Here is a 9,831-nt window from a genome sequence, read left to right as displayed (position 1 = left end):
GGGGCAGAGGTAACAGTATACAATCATGAAAATTACAAAAATGTATACATCATAAAATGTCAAAGCATAGAAACAATATCACAGTTCAAAAGTAATAAATGTTTGTTAAATTCTTGGGCCAGTGCACATGTCTGCTGTTTTTGATAGTCAAAGTTTGTGAGGTTGAGTGTAAAGTACGCATTTGTAATGCTGTGTGTTTGTTGTCTGAAGTGAGGGTGGAAATATTTTTTTTTTATGTGAGCCCTTTTTTGCCTATCAACTGAAATAGTGTCTTTATGACCGTTAAGGTCTAAGGTGAAAACTTTATCTGTGCAAGAAAGCGCATGAAAGGTCCTGCATACTGTGCTGTTAAAGGATGTTTAACAGCATCATTGCGGACAAAAACATGATTCCAGGAAGAATAGTCCTTAGGTAAATATGTTTTAATGTCTTGTTTTCTGGTGTTCATATGTGGTAACCTTGACATATAATCATGCAAGCGTTCAACGAAACTTGTGGTGTCAGTATATTGCGTGTTTGCAGAAACAATCATTTGACCAGGCAGCATCAAGGAAGAACCATAAAGTAATTCTGTTGGAGAATATCCAATATCTTCTTTGACAGAAGAGCGGAGACCTGAGAAAACAATAGGAAGAAATTCAATCCATCGAGATGAATCAGCAGAAGCACACAATGGAACTTTAAGCTGTCAGTGAAATCTTTTGATCATATCCGTTTGAAGCTGGTTGGTAACTGGTTACTTCCTAAAATCTTGGTAAGCTCCTGGAAAAGCTTAGCTATAATTGACGTCTGTGATCTGTTGTTATTGGAACATGTGTTCCGAAACGAGAAATCCATCTTGTGACTAAAGCTTGTGCCACAGTTTGAGAAGAGATGTCTATGAGTGGAATGACTTCTAGCCAGTGGAAAAAAAACGATCGATACAGGTTAATAAAAACATGAAGTCTTGACTCGCAGGCCAAGGTCCTACTGTATCAACATGTACGTGCTAGAATCATGCATCTGGATTGGAGAAAGTCCCTAACAGCACATGGATATGTTTATGTACCTTGGATCTTTGACAATTGACACAGGTGTGAGTCCAATTAGGTATGTCTCGACGCATGTTTAGCCAAATGAAATGAGCTGAAATAAGCTTCAATGTTGCTGTTATACCAGGATGTGAAATATTGTGTAGTGCTGAGAAAACAATATGGCGATGCTTTTTTGGAACTAAAGGGCAAGGTTTACCAGAAGAAATATCGCAAAGGATCTGTTTGTTTGATGTTGCAACTGGGAGAAATTGGAGGTCAAAAGGATTTAGTTCTGGTTGTTGTATATTAATCAAATCAACGGATGGTTGATCTTGAGACATTTCGTTCAAGTTAATTTCTGTAGTTGAAAATAGTGCATTGACAGGTAAACGGGATAAAGAATCTGCAGCAATGTTCTCAGAACCTGGAATGTATTGCATATCACTCATGAATTGTGAAATGTAATCCAAATGTCGAATGTCCCTCAGAGAAAATTTATCTGGCTTGCAGTATAAAGTGAAAGATAACAGCTTGTGGTCCATAAATATTGTGAAGTTTCCCCCTTCCAAAATGTGTTAGAAGTGTTTAACTGAGAGTTGAATAGCTAGCAGTTCACAACTGAATGCACTATATTTAGTTTCAGCTGGTTTTAACTGCTTAGAGAAAAATACCAGACATTGCTATTCACCATGGTGGAGTTGTTGAATGACTGCACTGATGCCAATTTTGGATATGTCAACTACAAGATAATTTTGGCATTAGGAATAGGGTGAGTCAACATCAGAAGGCTGCATATTCAAATTATGTCTGGGTCATCAATTAATGTACTGAAATATATAGTCAGTACAAGGTGTTGATATAGCTGTGTGTATGTTATTACAAGAGTTCATAGAGAAATTAAAGAATAAATTCAAGATCTATATATTTACTACATAGACCTGGTCAGCACTGCTCTAAAAGAATATGAGGCAGTGACAGGAGCAAAAATTAACTAAGAAAGGTCAGTGGGCCTGCAACTTGGCACCTGGAGAGGCAGGTCCATGCCATCCAATGATGTCGTGGGAGGCTGGATGGAGAGACCAGGGAAATTGCTCAGGGTCTGATTTGGTCCAGTTCTCTAGGTGGAGAAGAACTGGGATGAGGTAATGAGCAAGGTGACCAATTTCACCAGAAATGGGCCAAGTGAAAGCTATCCCTGAAAGGTCAGGCAGAGGTGGTGAATGCATACAACATCTGTCATATATTATTGCTTGACCATTGTGCCTTGCCTCAGTTTATGTCTGACCAAATGGAACATGTACTCTTCTACATTCTGTGGAAAAGGCACATTCCACTGGTCAGGCACCACATTTGCTGTCAACACTTGCTGAATGGAAGGTTGGGCATGTGTGCAGACATGCACAGAGGCTGCAACATCTCCAGTGCATCCTAGATGGTGAGCAGCTGTGGTCGTTATTTATCAGACGCAATTTTTCACAGCCCATCGCTTTGTCTGAGCTGCAGTCCTGGATCCAAATGTAGACCAAGACAAAGTGCCTGGCATCTAGAGTGCTGTTGGTGGAAGTTCCATTCATGTGTCCTATAAAGGGTTAGTAGTGGCCAAGCGTGACATCATTCTTGGGGATTCTTTGGGAGTTGATGAAAATGAGTTAGCTGGTCTGTTCCAGAGGACTTTTGGGCCAAGGCCCATGGATAACTTCCAGAAATCCCTGGCCTAGCAGTGCTACAGGGAGGCATTACCAGTTTGGAATAAATGAAAGTGCTGTCAGCCGGGCTTGCCCGAGGTGCATGCAGAGCGATGAAACTGTTCTGGATGCTCTTGTCCAGTGCCCAAGCATTGCTGACTTGTGAGTTTACATTGAACATCTGCTGTAGGATGGATCCGGCTATCAGCTGAGTCCATTATGAAAATTGCCCCACCACCTTCCTTTGGTCTGGAAGGGCAGGCAGTGTTTCTTTGCCTGGTGGTCTTTGCAAAAAAAGTTGAAAGGGCTGAAAGGAAAGTGAGGGTAGAGAGGAAAGTGTTGCTTTCCAGCAATTTTGCTAAAAGGTTGGTGAATATAATGCAAATGGCCTGAGTGAACAGGCCTATTTTAAGCATGCAGCTCTAGATTGAAGGTAGACGAAATGGAAAGGGCACTTGCTCTAGAGGTCAGAGCAATAGTGGTTTTTGTGGGCTTTCCACTAGCAGCTATTAGAAGTTTCCCTCTTTTGGGGATTTATTTGTTACAATTTTTATTATTCCTTTTTACATGAAGCAATCCCACTCTATTTGTATTGTATTGTCCTGTACCATCCCAAATCTTTTATATGAACCCTCAGTGGTTAATAAAGAAAGGATTATTATTAATATATGTTTGACTTTTGCTTTGTATTTGTACAAGTTGGCTCCATGTCTCACCCAGAGACCTCAAGAGACAACAAGTTAGAAGTTCATGTTGGTGTTATGCCTAGGGTGTCATATATTTGGTTTTGTACATAATATTGTTCTAGAGAATATAATCATCATCATCATCATCATTAAAGTGGCAAGCTGGCAGAATCATTTGCACACTGGACGAAATGCTTAGCGATATTTTGTCTGCCTCTATGTTCCAAGTTCAAATCCTTTTGGGGTTGATAAATAAGTACCAGATGAACACTGGGGTCGATGTAATCGACTTATCCCCTCCCCAAAAACTGCTGCCCTTGTGGAAAAATTTGAAACCATTATTATTAAGGCAGCAAGCTGGCAGAATCAGTTGCATGCTGGACGAAATTCTTAGCAGTATTTCCTCTGTTGCTATGTTCTGAAATCGACTTTGCCTTTCATCCTTTTGGAGGTCAATAAATTAAGTACCAGTGATACACTGGGGTTGACGTAATCAACTAGTCCACTCGCCCCAAATTTCAGGCTTTGTGCCTTTATTAGAAAGGATTATTATTAAGATGGCAAACTGGCAGAATCATTAACATGCCGGGCAAAATGCTTAGCAACATTTTGTCCATCTTTATGTTCTGAGTTCAAATTCCACCAAGGTCGACTTTGCTTTCATCTTTTTGGGGGTTGATTAAAATAAGTACCAGATGAGTACTGTGGTCGATGTAATCGACTATCTCCATCCCCCAAATTTCAAGCCTTGTGCCTATAGTAGAAAGGATTATTATTATTGTTATTATTAAGATGGCAAGCTGGCAGAATTGTTAGCATTTGTCCTTACATTCTGAGGTCAAATTTGCCTTTCATTTTTTGGGGTCAATAAAATAAGTACCAGTTGAGTACTTGGGTTGATGTAATTGACTAGCCTGCTCCCCCAAATTTCTGGCCTTGTGCCTATAGTAGAAAGGCTTATAATTATTATTTTATGAAAACACACAGCATATTTTGCTGGGTATGATGGAAAGTGTCAGCTGTCCACAGCCAGCAAACTAAGGTGATACTTGTTTACTGGTCATGCTTCAAGGACCTTGTGAAGAATTCTTGCAGTTCCAAGCAGTGCTGATTTTTGTAGGTATTCTTCTTTTACATTTGTACCAATCTTTTAAAGCCATGTTGGTAGTTGTGTGCTGATTCTTCCAATTGTGCCGATTACTATTGGTACCATGTCTTCTCTTATTGACCACAACCTTCAAATTTCCCACTTCAAATTGTCATTCTTGTTAATTTTTTGTTCTTTCTCTTTGATCTTGTTGTCACAAGGACATGCTATGTTGATTATCATACATGTTCTTTCTTTTTTTTCACCACAGCGATATCCAGTTTCTGATGTATGGTTAGGTAATCACACTGAATCATTGCATCCTGTAGGATTTTGTAGTTTTCTTTCTTGGTGACTCCTGGGATTTGCTCAAACCACATTTTTGCTCTTTAAAGGCTGTGATTTCCACAGAGCTCCCAATGGATCATTCTTGCTACATTGTTATGTTGTCTTTTGTATTCACACTCCTCTCACCACAAATTCTGAATTTGTTGCTGATGGTAGTGTTGTCAATTCTGCACTTCACATAGTTAGTCCTTAATGCTTGTTCTTGAGCTGCGCATATAAGTGCTTCTGTCTCTGTTTTCAGGTCACTCCTCCTCATCCATAGCCACTGATCTTCTGTATCTGTTTTGGCATTTGTATCTCTTGCAAACTGACCATACATTTTTTCCCTCCTTCCATGCTGTTTCTTCTTTTGTGTTCTTTTCCTCTTTTGAGTTTTTCTTTCTTTACACAATTATCAGTTTTAATGACCCTGGCCTTCTTCACATGTTTTAACTTGTTCCACAGTATTTTTTTTACATACCCACCTAAGCTGTTTTCCTCTGCTTTCATATAATCCTTACAACTGATCAAACCTCTCCCACCCTTTCTTCAGTACAGCTTATCTGTGTCACTCTTAGGGTAGAAGGCTCCATGCACTGTCAACAATTTTCTTGTCTTTGTATCCATGTTCACCAGTTCTTTTTTTTAGTCATTTTATGATTCCAGCTCCATATTGAAGTGATGCTATCACCCACATATTAACTGCTTGGATTTTATTCCATCTGGCCACGGATTGGCTCCCATGTTGGTGACACACGAAAAGCACCATTCGACCGTGATTGTTGTCAGTGTCACCTTACCAGCACATGTGCTGGTGGCATGTGAAAAACAACATTTGAGTGTGGTCATAGCCAGTGCCGCCGGACTGGCTCCCATGCAGGTAGCACGTAAAAACACCTTTTGAGCATGGTTGTTGCCAGAACCGCCTGACTGGTCCTCATGCCAGTGGCATGTAAAAGCACCCACTACACTCTCGGAGTGGTTAGCATTAGGAAGGGCATCCAGCTGTAGAAACTTTGCCAGATCAGATTGAGCCTGGTGCAGCCTCTGGCTCACCAGTCCTCAGTGAAACCATCCAATCCATGCCAGCATGGAAAGCGGACATACAACGATGATAATGATGATGATGATGATGATGGTCAGTTTTGAGTGCAATACCAATCTTAGTCTTCAGAAATATTCTATCCTCAGTTGCTATTTCATTTCCTTCACCATTATCTCATTTAACTCTAGTATGCCCAGGTATTTGTAGCCTTCTGTTTCAGTTTGTTTAAGCAGTTCTCTGTCAGGTAATTATTATTATTATTTTCCCTTTATCACAGGTTTTGTTGAGCTCCTGGAGTCTTGCATGCATAGTGGGCTTTTACTACCTGCAGCCTACGGTACCATACTATTCATTCTTTTCAGCTATCTAATACTTTCCTGATTATTCTGGCTGTGCCAAGGAGGCAAACGTTTTGTAACAGTTCTACTGGGCATTCTATTCCAATTTCCTGTATATTCCTCTTGATGCCTTCTGATACTCTTCCCAAGGACCCAACAATAATTGGCACTATCTTCACTTACTTCATTTTCCATAGTCGGGATATTTTGTACTTAAGAGGGTTGTATCTGTCCATCTTTTTGTCTTCCTCATTATTATTATTATTATTATTATTATTATTATTATTATTATTAAGGCAGTGAGCTGGCAGAATCATTAGCACGCTGGGTGAAATGCTTAGCAGTATTTCATCTGTCAATACATTCTGAGTTGAAATTCCGCCGAGGTCGACTTGGCCTTTCATCCTTTCAGGATCAATAAATTAAGTACCAGTTGTGTACTGGGGTTGATGTAATCGACTTAATCTATTCCCCCAAATTTGAGGCCTTGTGTTTCCAGTAGAAAGGATTATTATTATTATAATTGTTGTTTGACTTGACTCAGGATTAGTTCTATTTCTGTAGTATTTATGTGGGTAGTGGGTTACCCTAGATATCCACATAATTTCAGTAAGCCATCAAGTACTCAAAACCTTTCTGATGATCTTTCCCTTTCTTAAGAAGCAAATCTTCAGTGGAACCTCTGATATTCCATTTCATTTTCATGTGTACAACCTTTACAGATTTCATATTCCAAATCTTTGCAATCTCAAATTTTAAGAGGATAAATTGTTTTTAATTTTTCATCTTTCTTCAAAATCCTGGAATCAAATGGGCATGGTAGAATAATCAGTAAGGAAATTCACTTTTCCTTGTCTATTATTGTTTTATCTTATCCATTTGAATTGAAAAATCCCACAAAATATTGCATTTTTCTGAATCAAGTACTCTTTCTACCTAAGGATATGATATCTTATGTGCTTCCAGCTTTAAATTCCCATTTCTGACAAAGCTTCCAGTGTAAAACTTTCACCACTTGATCATGCCTTCATTTCTTATATTCTCCCCAGGCCAACTTGTGTGCCTTTGTAGTGTTTTATCCCAAATTCCTCATTATTATTATTATTATTATTATTATTATTATTATTATCATCCTCCTTGAGCTGACAGAATTGTTAGCTCTCTGGACAAAATGCTTAGTAGCATTTCATCTGTCTTAACGTTCTGAGTTCAAATTCTGCTGAGGTCAACTTTGCCTTTCACCCCTTTTGGGATCAGTAAAATAAGTGCCAGTTGAACAGTGGGATTGACATAGTCGACTTACTTGTTCCCCTGAAATTGCTGGCCTTGTGCCAAAATTTGAAGCCATTATGATTATTATTATTATTGTTGTTCATTTATACAAGCTGTTCCAGTGCCACCCTCAGGTAACAGCAAGTATTATGGGTGTTATCTATGATTAGCAGTGATATATTGTGGGGAAAAGAGACCAGAATTTGAGAACTAAGATTCTGTTAAATTTGTAATATTTTAGTTTTGAAAAAGTTTTAAGAGGATCAGGTATTTGTAGGTTAACAATGTTTTTCTTAGAATGAGAACATTTTCTTTTATAGTTCTTATGCTTTTGAGTTTCCTAGTATTTGGCCGTAGTGTTCAAGAACACTATTTGGTATTCCCAAAGCTCCAGTGATCACAGGTATAGTTGTTGTTCTTAGAAGCCATATATATGAGGCCTCTATTTTAAGGTCCTTGTATTTAACTTTTCAAATGTTTTCACAGAAGTGTTGCAGCCTGCTGAGATTGACATATTTATTAGCAAATGTTTTGTCATTGTGATTGTTTTACCTAAATAGCTCAATCAGTTTGAATGTTAAAGTCCCAAAGAATGGTGGTGTCTTATTTTCTATTACTTTGGAAAACTTATGTTCCCACAATTTCTTCTTATACAGGAATCCAAACTTATAGCATATGATGCAATGCAACAAATACTGATCAAATCTATCATGGTAATTAGTGTACTAATTTGATCCATGCTAAACTGCAAATACTGCATGTCTACAATAGATACCTTCTGAAGAAGTTAACAAGCACAAATCTACATTCAGCAATTTAACTGCGAATCCAGGGCAACCTTTGCCTACTGCTGATATATTAGTGTTTTTGCACTATACATATGTATACAGATCACTGATCTTTAAGTAATATTGCCTGCATTGCTAATAATGAATTTCTGTTCATCCTGCTGGTTAAATGTGACATCAGTGATCTTTTAATCAAATTAAAATAAAAAATAAAACTAAGTAAATTTGAAAAATATTTATATAATCTAATTATATATATATATATATACACAAACAATATTCACACAATATTTCTATCATGGAAAGTTGTAAAACATCCCACTCTACATACTGCAACCTTGCAGAATGCACATGGGAAAGACGTTTCAACTGGCCGTCCACTGGGAGTTTTTCTTTGTTGATGTAGACATTCATGGCACTGCCTTTTGCGACCCCCGATTTTTTCTAATTTATGTAGATCGGCTGAACTCAGAGGAATATCTCTCTGGCAGGCTTTGCTTTTCCTTCCTGCAGTTATTTTTTTGGACGAATAACCTGCCCTCAACTGCGTTGCTACATCTGCTCGAAACTGCAGATGGTCACACCACTTGCGAACCCCTCCTGATTTGGTATATAATATAAATGCATTTACAATGCTCATGTTTACTATATACCAAACCAGGTATCACCACCATTTATTACCCGGTCTACCAACCGGATAATAACTCATCATCTGGTTCAGCCAATCTACACATGGTTGTGCACTGGTAGATAGAAAATTTATCTGTCTCTTATCTCTATGTGGTTGCTAGCAGATTTCCTTTCTGCCGTTAGATTATTTCACCTCTTTTTTAATTTTGCTTTTTTTTTATCCAACGGCAACCCTTTTCTACTAGCAATTACCGCAGCACACGTATACGTTACCACAGCTTCTAAATCTACCACAAGTTTGACCGAACTAGAAAATCGGTCAAAAAATAATATATGGCCCTGGTTATGGTATGGAAGTGATAAATTCCAGACCACATCGTACCCTAGGCCATGCTGACTAACATTATTGTCTCTTTTCCCTGTATAGAAGCTAAATCCACAGCAGTACCTAGTATTTGCTTCACAAATTTTCCAAACTTTGATCCCCTATTTTGTGGGCTTTCCTGGCATATGCTGTCGGAAGTGTATCCTTCCTTTATACCCCACCATACCCTCATCAACGGATACGTATCTCCTAGGATTGTAAAATGTTTTATATGCATTTTGAATGCAGTTGATGAGGGGTCTTATTTTAAATAAGGGATCAAAGTTTGGTTCTCCATGTACTGGGGTACTGCTAGTGTCTCTCACATGTAAATACTGGTTCAGTTTCACAAATCGTATTCGGGTCATAATACTGGAAACATACTGATCGCTAAAAGGCTCCTGTAATTTGTAATTCTGGGTAACTGTCTTAATACCCATAATAATATTTATGGCAAAAAATGCCCGTATTTCATCAACGATTGCAGGAAACCACAAGCTATCTTTTTTTCTAGCTTGTTTACATTCTGTGTAACAGTTTGTTTCTGCAGTGATTGCTTCAAGCAAGCATGCTAGAAAAAAATAAAAAATAAAAAG

General features: G+C 38.3%; 1 protein-coding gene across 1 annotated transcript in view; it reads left to right on the top strand.

Annotated features, from left to right (window-relative positions):
* LOC106871767 (vacuolar protein sorting-associated protein 54) overlaps nucleotides 1-9,831 on the top strand; it is a 434,878-nt gene that overhangs the window by 81,999 nt on the left and 343,048 nt on the right. The gene's annotated exons all lie outside the window — the stretch shown is intronic.

This window comes from Octopus bimaculoides, chromosome 11, assembly GCF_001194135.2.
Source record: "Octopus bimaculoides isolate UCB-OBI-ISO-001 chromosome 11, ASM119413v2, whole genome shotgun sequence".
NCBI lineage: Eukaryota > Metazoa > Mollusca > Cephalopoda > Octopoda > Octopodidae > Octopus > Octopus bimaculoides.
This window is presented reverse-complemented; position numbering and strand designations above follow the sequence as displayed.